Source organism: Oryx dammah, unplaced genomic scaffold, assembly GCF_014754425.2.
Source record: "Oryx dammah isolate SB20612 unplaced genomic scaffold, SCBI_Odam_1.1 HiC_scaffold_18, whole genome shotgun sequence".
NCBI lineage: Eukaryota > Metazoa > Chordata > Mammalia > Artiodactyla > Bovidae > Oryx > Oryx dammah.
The window spans coordinates 106,131,074-106,143,474 of NW_024070202.1; the positions used below are offsets into that span (position 1 = coordinate 106,131,074).

Below are 12,401 nucleotides of genomic sequence, written 5' to 3' on the forward strand. Positions count from 1 at the left end.
GGTTGCAAAAAGTCAGACACAGCTGAGAGACTAAATTGAACTGATACATATACACACATACACACACACATTGGACTTCCCTGGTGGCTCAGACAGTAAAGAATCCACCTGCAATGCAGCAGACCCCCCTTGGTCAGGAAGATCCCCTGGTGAAGGTAATGCCTACCCATTGCAGTATTCTTACCTAGAGAATCTCATGGACAGAGGAGCCTGGTGGGCTACAGTCCATGGGGTCGAAAAGAGTTGGACATGACTGAGTGACTAAGCACAATGTTGCCTAAACGTATATATACATATACATATATGTAAAATGCAAAAATAAAGATTCCTAGAATATATATATATTCCTAGAACTGTTCTAGGAATCTTTATTTTTGCATTTTACATTTACATTTAGGTCTTTGAGCCATTTTGAGTTATTTTTTGTGAAAAGTGTAAGGTAAACATCTAGATTTTCTATCTCTTCATATGAATGATTTTTAAAATTTTATATTGGAGTACAGTTGACTAAAAATGTTGAGTTAGTTTCAAGTGTACAGCAAAGTGATTCAGTTATACACATACATGTATCTATTCTTTTTAAAATTCTTTTCCCATTTAGGTTATTATAGAATACTGAGCAGAATTTCCTGTGCTATACAGCAGGTCCTTATTGGTTATCTATTTTAAATAAAGAAGAGTTTACGTGGTCAATCCCAAATTCCCAATCTACACCTCCCCACCTAAAGCTAACTTAAATATAGGTAAAAATGATGGCAGGATTTCCTGACTCTAAAATGCATCCCTCATCTTCCCTTCATGTGTCCAGTATTCCAGCCTCAGAGATATAATGTCCTTGTAAGCAACCACTAGAAATATATAAGGTTCTGACAAGCTAGCACAAGAACACATTGTCACAAATGTAAATCCCAATGAGAAATGAAAATAGATTCATTCCTTCCAGCTGAAGGGACTAGGGAGCAAGAAACCAAGAATATGGAAGTTTTGATGCAGACGATAAAGGAATCAAGTCATTTTCATATAAAAGTCAGGCCTGATTCCTAGAATGACCATCATACCATGAAGGCCTTGCATTTTAGGAGTTAGGTGAGGTGCAAAACTTTCTAAGGCCAAGGTGGAAATTTTCAGCAGTGCCTATGGAGCACCATGTTTCTATCAATCTAGTTCCACCAACTCCTTCAACTTCAAATTTCCTGTTGTAAATAGGATCCTTGCAACCATGCCTGATGAATATGGAAGAAAAGTGATAGTGACCCCGTGGCCTGCTGGTAAATATTAATCTCTGGTCCTCCAGTTGTAGCATTTGCTGACTTCCAGCATTCACCAGTTTCCATGCTATTTCACTCCCGTCATGTCTAATTCCAAGCTACCAAGATGACATCACTGAGCTTGGAGGCCAGTGTATCTACCATATCATTACAAGTAACACAGACAACTTCAGTTGTCTGTAAAACAAAGTAAAAGGCAGTTAAATAATGAGGAGCTTTGAGTTTTGATCAACTTTGTTTTCAACATAATCTATTTCATTGCATGTGTCTATTATTTAATTTTTAATAATAAGTATGTTTAATTCCTGAAATTTTAACTATCAGTTTTCAGGAGGGCTCCAGACCATCAGCATAGCATTCTGCCTGGGGTTTTCCCTTAGATCGTGTTCCCTATTCAACCCAGCATCTTTGTCATTCTCCTTCCCTTGAGAGTGACAAGCATCATATCTTATGGAAGGAAACCTCATGGAATTGCCCTTTAGGAATAGTTCTACTAAAGAACTATTCCTAAACTCTTTATGAGCTTACTTAGGTCTTTTTCAAAATTGAAGGCAATAAAATTCCAGCCCTGAAGATAAATAGTACCTTTGTGAATATGGTAGAGTTGCCCTAGCATGCAAAAGTTCCCATAGTAATGCCCTCTATCTCCACTACAAAGTTCATCATCTCATGACTTCAGTGAGTGAAGCATCTTTCAGAGGACACTTGTGACCCCCCCTCCCCCTAATCAAGAGACCTGGATTTGATGAGGTGAAGAGACTCATGACCACTCTCCAGGGATCATTCATTAATTCCATTAATTCTCTCCAGACTTGCACTGCCCACATGATATGCCATTTTTATGTCTATGTTACTTTCTACATTATTAAGTTGCCCCTCTGGAATTCACTTTTCCTCTTCTTGGCACTTGTGAAGCCTCAACTCATATGACACCATGTTTGAGAAGATTCCGTCTAACAAACTCCTTCCCTGTATTCCCAGCATGCTCTGCATATTCTAGTATTAATACCAGCACCTCTCAAATATTATTGTGCATGTGAATCAACCAGGGGTCTTGTTAAAAATGCAGATTTGGGTTCAGAAGGTCTGGGGTGGGGTCCAGATTTTGCATTTCTAGAGAGCTCCCAGGAGATGCCAATGTGGTTCCAGGGATCACAATCTGAGTCGCAAGGGACCACAGGCAGGTTTGTTATGAATGTCATGCCTGTGAGATGCTGGCTATGACAGGGAAATTACTGTGGAGGAACAAAGCACTTTACACCTTCCCCAAAACTGGTGAGTCAGAGAGCCCATTCCTACGGAATACTGTGAAAAATGGGCCAAAGGCTGCTGCAGGTTGTGTGTTATATTTTTTTTTACTCTTTTTTGATACTGATTATTTTATTAAATTAATTTTTATTAGAGTATAGTTGCTTTAAAACATGTGTTAGTTTCTACTATACAGCAGAGTAAGTCAGCTATAGGTATGCATATATCCCCTCTTCTCTGGATTTTCTTTCCATTTAGGTCACCAGAAAGCATAGAGTAGAGTTCCCTGAGCCATATAACAGGTTTATATCAGTCATCTATTTTATACATAGTATCAATAGTGTATATATGTCAGTCCCAATCTCCCAGTTTCTCCCCACTTTGGCGTCTATACATTTGTTCTCTACGCCTTTGTCTCTTATTTGCAAAACAGAAATAGAGGTGCAGATGTCGTTTTAAATTTTTGGAAGGAGGGTGCAGAGATGAGAGTCGCAGGAAAGAGGCTCTCAGGAGGAAAACCTGAGCGGATTTGTATGCTGATTATCTGAGAAGCAAAAAAGTTGAAGGAAAGTGTTTGCATATCAGAAGGAGATAATTGCCTCCCATTTAGTTTTCAGGTTTTTTTCCCCCACAAAGTTTGTTAGGATGGTAAATAATTAGTCCCTTGAGATTTACAGGAGAGAAAGTTCTCAGAATGAAAAAAAAAAAAAAAAAAGTTTTCCCAATGGGCCTTTACTGCAGAATTAAAAGTACCTGTCCAATTTTTTTGGAGAGGCCCACAGATGGGAACGTGTCCTATAGTAGTTATTTAAAAAAAAAAAAAAAGTTGAATTGGAGACCAAGCTTCCTGGTCATAACAGGAGACTCAGGTCCCCAGACCACATACCCTGGGATACTTGTTCCTCCCACCTCCTCCTTTCTTCACAACATCGGGTTTGAGGGGTGGCCCCCACACTGTGACTATCTCCACTGTACATGACGACCAGGGCCTCTCTAGAACCCTGTGAACAGAACTAGCTCCAGAAGTCAAGGGAAGTCTGCATCTGACTCTTTGTTCTGCTTTGTGAATTCCAGGGCAGTCCCGATTACATCTGGTATAAGAGAGCAGATGCCAAAGCCATTTCTACTGGCATTATCTTTCCATGATATCCTAAACCACTTCCAGCTTTCCAAGGATAGCTTCCTTCATCCACCCTCCAGCCCACTCACTACCCACAACACCCATCTTGTGCCATTTCCTCCTCATCTGCCTTCTACCACCTCTGTCTTCCCTGCAGGGCGGCTGGCAGTCTCCCAGCCAGGTGACTTCCAGGCCCCAGCCTCAGAGGGCTCTCCCTCTGGGTTCTGTGGTTCTGTGGGATCTGCAGTTCTGCAGGAGAACTAGCTAGCCCTTGAGAAGGGGGAGGTAGCGAGTGTAGGGATAGCAACCCACCTTTAATCCCTTCTTTCCTGCGTGCAGAGGAAGGATTAAAAAATTTTAAAAACGTAAAGGGCATGCCCTTCTTTCTAGGCATGGAGCCGTCATGAACTTGCTGTGTAAGAGGGATGGGAAAGTGGCCCCCAGAGTCATTTCTGTTTAAAAGTCAAGAGGTCTGGGGGTCAGGAGGGAGCAGTGGGCAGCCCAGGTGTGAGCGATGCTTCTGCTTCAGGAGCTGTCCCAGATGGGGGTCCAGGAGCTGTCCCGTATGGGGTCCTGGCAAAAGGCACATAGTTTTTCCTGTTCTGAGGATGCCAAAACATCCTGCTCTTTTCTGAGAACCTCACACTTTCAGGACCCTAGCCTAGACTCTGAAACCAGTTCCTGAGAAAGGAACACACACTAAAAAAAGACTGCTCACAAAGAAAACATAAAGGAATGAGAACAAAACCATAGAGCAGGACCTTGGAGAGAGAGTTTAATAGCACATTTCATAATAACAGCTATATTTACTAAGTTCTCCCTACATTCCAAGTCCCTGTGTGAAGACCTTGATTTGGATTATCTCTTTGAATTGAGATTGCTTGTGACTCAGTCGGTAAAGAATCGCCCTTTAATGCTGGAGACTTGGGTTTGATCCCTGGTAGGGAAGATCTCCTGGAGAAGGGAAAGGCTACACACTCCAGTATTTTGGCCTATCATTCGGAAGCTTCCCAGGTGGCTCAGACGGTAAAGAGTCTGCCTGCAATGCTGGAGACCCAGGTTCGATCCCTGGGTTGGGAAGACCCCCTGGAGAAGGAAATGGCAAACCACTCCAATATTCTTGCCTGGAGAATTCCATGGACGGAAGAACCTGGTTATAGTCCATGGGGTCAAAAAGAGTCGGACATGACTGAGTGACTTCAAACAAAAAGTTTTACAATTTGAATTGTACATCATCACACTGTTTTCACTCCCAGCTGCCTTGAAATCATCCTTTCTTTAGCTAGCACAGGCTCACAGATGCCTGCCTTTGAGGCTTTCGGTGGACGTGAACTCATCCGCTCCCTGTGGAGAGTAAACAGTGACTTCAGCGGGGCAGAGGGGGCAGGAGAGACTAGGAAGGAGACTGAGAAGCCCCAGCCTGGGCACCTGGGTGCCACCCGCAGTGGACGGCCCCCCTTCCTTGCTCTCATCTGAGGGCGGCTGGGCGTCCAAGGAGGATCCTTTTGGACATATCCTCCGTGACCTTTTGGACCTTCTCATTCCGGAAGGTGAAGATGAAGGGGTTGAGGAACGGGGTCACCAGGGCAGTCATCAGGGCCACCACCTTGTTGAGCTGTGCGGAGGGGCCCTTGTCTGGTCTCTGAAGAGCAAGGACAGGAAGAAGTCCATGAGCTTGATATGCTGGGTGTCGGAGCAGGACCGCTCGAGCAACAGGGCGGAGTCACAGAAGTGGTGGTCAGTGACGGTGGGGATGCAGAACCAGAGCTGGGTTTTCTGTAGGGACAGGGAGATGATGGAGAGGAACCCCACCACCCAACAGACCACCACCAGCTTCACACAGACCGGCCTGTTCATGATGGCCGGGTAGTGTAGAGGGCGGCAGATGGCCACCCAGCGATCAAAGACCATGACTGTGAGGAGCAGGAAGTCAGTGGAGCCCAGGGAGAAGGAAAAGAAAGACTGGGTCAGGCATTCAGCCAGGGCCATGGTCCTGCGAGGGGACAGCAGGTCAGCCAACATCCTAGGGGCCACAGTGTAGGTGACCAGCAGCACCTCCATGAGGGAGAAATTGCAGAGGAAGAAATACATGGGTGAGCGGGGGTGGGGGGCCAGGCACGTGAGGGTGACAATGGCCAGATTCCCCAGAACCGTCAGGTGTAGATCAATAGGATGAAGGCAAACAGGAAGGACTGGAACTCGTGCAGATGAGAAAACCCTAGGAGAACAACTCCCTGACGATGCTGAGGTTACTCGTGGCACTTGGTGCCCCTTCTCTGGACTGCCTGTGAGATGCTAGGAAGTCTTATTGAGAAATGGCCACCAGCCTCTCTCTTGACCTTGCTCCCCGATGGCTGGCCTGGCTTCCCAAGCAGACTGGCCTGTATGCATAGTCAAATTCAACGTTCAGGAGACACAGTCCCAAGGGCAGAAGGTCCCAAGGGGCACTGATGGGCTCTGCTGGACAGAGTTAGAAATTGGCCACCTCCACAGTACCATCCAGGATTCTTGCCTGGAAAATGCCACGGACAGAGGAGTCTGGCTGGCTGCAGTCCAGTGGGTTACAAAAAGTCAGACTCAACTTACGACAGCATGCACACACATCAGCATCACTCCTAAACACTTACTCTTTTGCCTCCTACTCATTCATTATTTCATTCAACACATTTGTTAAGCTCCATCTCTGTGCAAGATATTTGGCTGGGTCTGGTAAACCTTTCCTCACTGCCAAATATGGTAGTCATTTAATATAATAACACCTGCTATTAGCAGAGTTCTCCAACAGTGAAGAATCTGCCTGCAACACAGGAGACCTGGGTTTGATCTCTGAGTCGTGAAGATTCTTGGATAAGGGAATGGCTACCCACTGCAATATTCTTGCCTGGAGAATTCCAAGGACAGAGGAGCCAGGTGGACTACAGTCCATGGGGTTACAAAGAGTCAGACACAACTGAGCAATGAACACTTCCATGTCTCAGGATCTGGTACCTTCTACATGACTTCTTTTCATCCTTTGTGCCTAGTCCTCATCCTTCTTGCCGTCTCTGTGGCATTTCAGGCTGTGAATCACACAGTTTTGAAATAGCTTCCACCCATGACTGTAGAGCCACTCTACTCAATTCTCTGACAGTTCTGACTTTTCTTTGGCTGGCTCCTTCTCTAGCTCCTGTTCTTCTTCTATTTTCTAAACCTGAATGTCCCCACATCTCTCTCTCAATCCATCTTTTGTCTCTCTAGTCTCTCCTTCAGAAAACTCATCTTCACCCTTAACCAGAGAAATCTTGAAAAAGTAAATGAATCTTGAATCTGCCTTTTTGTTCTTGGTCATCTCACACCACCACATACTCAAAATGGGTAAAAGAATACACACACAATTGTCCCCTAGAGCTAATATCATGTCCATTCCCCCCAAAACTCCAGTCACTCTGACTTGAAACCTGGAAGGTATTTCTGAGTTTTCCTTCTTCCTTCTAAACCATTTGAATCGCCTTCCTTTCAAATACAGCTTTTTTTTCTCATCCTGTCCCCTTTCTTTTTTCATAGCCACCATCCAGGTTAAAGGATTTGTTTCATCTTAATCATCACAGCAGCATTTTTAATGCCTTTCTTATTTGTACATATCTGTATATCCAACCTATCCATATACTGCTGTTATATTTCTTTTTCTACAGCATTATGTCCAAAGGCTGTTTTTCAAATAATCTGAAGCAAAGTGGTTTCACTTATACATTACCCTCTAAATTAATTAATCAAAATAGCTAAGTCATCTACCTTTATACAGAAAAAGACCAGGACTCATTTTAAAATATTAACAGTGGAGACTTCCCTGGTGGCCCAATGGTTAAGGATCCACCTTGCAATGCGGGGGATGCAGGTTCCATCTTTTATCTGTGAACTAAGATCCCACATGCCATGGGGCAACTAAGCCTGCACATACAACTAGAGAACCTTAGCACGCTGCAACTAGAGAAAGCCCGCCCACTGCAACAGGGAGCCCAGTGCAGCCAAAAAAAATTTTAATTAAAAAAATAAGTAAATAAAATACTAAATTAAATAAGCAATAATTAAAATTAATTAAATAAAATATTAAATAAGTAAAATAAAATATTAACCACAGCTATCTCTAGGTGTGGATTATGAGCATTTAAATGCTTTCATATATGTATGTGTATATATATATTAATATATTTTGTTTGTTTTTCAAGTTCTTTTTGTTTGAACACATATTATTTTAGCAATCAGGAAAAAAAAAATTTTTAAGCAACACCCATCCCTTCCTTTGTCTGCTAAATTGAGCACAAACTCCCCTGGCAGTCCCAGCCTTCTACCATCCTACCCATCTTCCCTTCCAGCCTTACCCTCACCTCCTTCTTACCACACACTCTGTGCTTCTACCAAGCTGGACCACTTACTACTCTCCAAACAGTTAACTCCACCCTGCTGTCGCACCTTTTCCTTACTGCTCCCTCTGCTCAGAATACCCCATCCTGCATCTTTGCCTGGCACATTCCTACCCACATTTCAAATGTCCCACCTTTATGAAGCTTCACCCTCTCTCCAGTGGTGAACCTGTCCTGCCTGGAATCCCAACCAAGGAAGTCAGCATTCTCTTCCTTGCATATTACAATTTTTCTTGTGCCACTCTCATCCCAAACACTAAATTCCTGGTTTCTCAGTGGCAGGTCTCTCTTTTCATCTTTGCAGCCTTCACAGCACCTAGCAACACATCTTACAAAATATAAGGACTTCGTAAATTTTGATTAAACAATTGAATGAGGTCATCTATTCAGTTTTCATTCCTAGTCCTGAGCAAAAGATTTTGAAAATGGAAATTCATGTTTTCTTATATGATTATTTGCATATGTGCATTTTAGACTTTAACAGAAGGTAATGGGGTAGTCATGGCCTGTCAATTTCTAATCAGACAGATAAAATGGGGACTTTCCTCGCTGTCCAGTGGTTAAGGCTTCCCCTTCCAATGCAGGGGTGTGGGTTTGATCCCTGGCTGGGGGGCTAAGATCCCACATACAAGGCCAAAAATCCAAAACATAAAATGGAAGCATTATTGTAATAAATTCAATAAAGACTTTAAATATGGCCCACATCGAAAAAATATCCTTAAAAACAAAGAGAGAAAGATAAGGTGAGAACAGGTGTGTTTCAGAATCCAATCCCAGAACGGTCTGGCACACCCTGGAATCAAATACATTACTATTTCTGCAGCAAAATACACAAATATTCACACTGAACAGAATAAAGAAAGGCAATAAAGAGCTTCCCAGTTAAGTTCAGATTAGGTTTCACTATCTAGTTAGTAAGGAAGTAGGTCGCTCAGTTGTCTGACTCTTTGCAACCCCATGGACTGTAGCCCACCAAGCTCTTCTGTCCGTGGGATTCTCCAGGCCAGAATACTGGAGTGGGTAGCCTTTCCCTTCTCCAGGTGACCTTCCCAACCCAGGGATTGAATCCAGGTTTCCCACATTGCAGGCAGATTCTTTACAATGTGAGCCACCAGTGAAACCCAAGAATCTAGTTGGACAGAAAATTAAAAAAGAACTTCTGGTTGCCGAGGAATTTTTGACTACAGCATCATGGACCAGGGCTGTGAACGGGTAGACCTCATTCACCAAGTGCCCACCATGCACTGGCTCCTGCAGTGCAAAGTGGCTGCGAACGTTTCTGTCTCCATATCACAGGTGATTAAAAATCTCAAAATGTGTAAGGATCTCCATCTCAAGTCATATAGTCAATAAAAGTACCGCTGGGGTTTGAAACCAGAGTCTTCTCACTCCAGTACCCACTTGTTTATAGTAACAAAAATGCCAAGTACGTGATATCTTCTGAATTTTGAAAACATACTGATCTCTGAACACAGGATTCAAAATTTATTGCTTAGGTCTGCAAACATTTATTCTTTAATAAATGGTTAAAAAGAAAAAAAAAGAATGTACTGAAGAGTAAATTCCCATGATTGGCTGTTGACCATCCGTGATGAGTAGGAGATAGTGATGGGTAGGAGACAGGAGAGTGTCCCTTTTCTCGAAGAAGGAATCTCACTTTGGTCTCACATGTGGAACCAGAGAGAGGTCCAGCCTAGAGTGTTACATCACTTGTGAAGAATTCATGATGGTTGGTCTCCTAGGAGGCCACAGCTCCTTCACGTACCACTTCCCTGATTGTGATCTCACCTACTGGGCCCCATACTGACGTGTGTCACATTCAGCAGGTGTTATAAATGCATGAGTGAGAAAGGAATTTAGCCCATGGGCCTATTTTATGTTTTATTCACTATCACTGCCACCCAGAGAGCAAGGTCTTTCTTACCCAATAGGTTTCCATTACATCACATCCTGAGATGGTACATTCTAAAATATTTGAAGTCTTGAAATGAGAGGTGAGAGAGTTAATTCAGGGTTGACCCTGGAGTCAGGAATACTCCACTTGGTGTAGCAGGCTTCACTCCCCCTCACACTAGCCAGCAAACTTCTCAAACTAGTTTTCTATTACACTCTACCTCACTCCCTCTTGTCTTCCTCCTGCCAAGACATTTCACCCTAGACTTCCCTCTCCCTGTTTATGGTCCTGCCTCCCCTCTCAGCGTCGATGACTGGTATTTCCTCTTTGTCCGCAATGCATGCCTGGCCCTTCACGTGCATTCAACACTTTGAGCCATGGCTCCCCAGATGCCAGCTCAGGAAACTGGAGCCCACAGCTCAGGACAAGCCTCCTGGGTTATGTCACAGGACCCAGTGTACTTGTTGAGTAAATTTTACAAGTTTGTATTTACAATACTGCCAAATTAACACAGGTGAAGTTTCAGATGGATGCAGAATCAACTCTTCTCTGCATCAGGGTCTCCTACAGACTATTACTTCCTCTGTGGCAGCCTTTGCTACAGAACAGACCTTCTCTCAGGCCCACAGACCCATCCCTGTGATCCAGGCAAATTTAGCTTCAGTCAGGAGATGGCATAGTGCCCCACCAAAGCAGGTGTCACCTTACCACTACTGGCCAAGGCCTTGGTTAGCCATTCAGTGCACCCTTTGGGCCAACCCCACATAGTCTGTACTTGAGACTCTGGGGTTCCCATTATGTCCTCAGTTTCCCTTACTTATTCCTGCTGAGGCTCCTCACTGGTAAGAGATTCTGTTCATCTCCATCCAAATCCTTCATGCCATAGGTTTTAACAGGTCAGATTTCTATTAAATGTCAAAGAGCAGATATAATAACCTGTTGTTTTCATGGAATAACCTCCTAGAAACTTGGGACCAATCTGAAAGCCCCCTTCTGGCTATTGATCTATCTTTCTCACCACGTTAAACTTCTCAATGCTCCTGGCTGAATTATTCTTATGTATTTTGACTTCTGAAACTACTTCCTACCCCGGAAAATGACTCTTTCAAAAAAATAATTGGGAATGCAGAGGAGGGTGACAGTGTCACCAACGTGGGTTTCTGTAGCAATGATTCTGATCATCGGTGTCTTGGGACGTGGCAAGCTTCTCAGGTGAATGAAAAAGTGGGGATGAGCCATGGGACAGAGGGGTGGACAGAGTAACCACCTGAATATCTCCTTAGGATTCATGGGCCTTTGCAACGGGCAGGTGACAGAGGGAAGATGGAGGCAAATGGCACACTGGCAAGCAAACCAGCCAGCAGCAAGAATCGGAGTCAAAATGATGTAAGAGGAAGGTGTGCCCTACAATGAACGGTCTACAGAAGCTCAAATAAGGGCTTCCCTGGTGGTCCAGTGGCTGGGACTCTGTGTTCCCAGTGCAGGGGGCTCAGGTTCAGTCCCTGGTCAGAAGCTAGATCCTGTTTGTTGCAACTAAGATCTGGTGCAGCCAAATAAGTAAATAAAAATAAAATAAAATAAAGCTTTTTTTTAAAAAAAAAAAAAGCTCAAAGAGAGGACAGAGACACATCAGGAAGGAATCCTGGCTGAGCTTTCCCTGGACTCAGGGCCCTCAGGAGGGAGCAGAAGGAGTGGGTGGCACAGAAGACTGTGTTTATCCCCAAGAGGAAGGGCAAGGTGAGACCAGTGCAGGGAGGGGAATCTTGTCAGCTGGACCTTCGCGGCTGAACCCAAATCAGGACTAGCAAGAGGACACAGGCAACTTAAATCACCCATTCTTCACTCATTCATTCAGGAAATACGACTGAATGACTGATTGGACTCGATCCTATCAGAGTTCCAGACATACATCGTGAACAAAATAACCCCAGACCTCAGAGGCAAATTGGGGAAACAGACAGTAAATAAGGTTGAAATGACCAACCTTGATGACAAGTGCTATGAAGGCTCTGAGCGGGGCAGGACAGAGACAGGAGGGAAGGCGGGGGCCTCACCCAGGCCAGGTCCCATCCTGCCCCCCAGGTCCAGATGCAGGACTTGACCGTGGTGGCTGTACCCAGTGGGCAACAGCGCAAGTCCAGTGAGTTGAAAGGAGCCACGAGGTCCTGCCACACTCCCCGCAGGCAGAGGTCCCAACCCCAGCACCACTGGAGACATCCACAGTAACAGAAAGGACACAACACCAAGATGAAGACGCTCCACCCCGCTGGGCCCCTCTCTCTGTATCCCTGTATCCCTGTATTCCTGGTGGAAGACCTGAAACCACAATGCCCTGGGAAGGTGGCTGCCTCCAGCTCTCCTTGGTGCTGACTCTGGGCTCCAGCATGTTTGAACATAGCACAACAGGGGTTCTGAAGGAGCAGCTGTCACCCTGGGGAGTGAGCGCATCCTCGCGTCATCCTCAGCTGGGG

The 12,401-nt window shown here is 44.6% G+C and overlaps 1 pseudogene; it reads right to left on the reverse strand.

Moving 5' to 3' along the window:
- Nucleotides 1-4,780: 4,780 nt before the first annotated feature.
- LOC120877575 lies at nt 4,781-6,964 on the reverse strand (annotated as a pseudogene).
- Between the last annotated feature and the right edge of the window lie 5,437 nt (nt 6,965-12,401).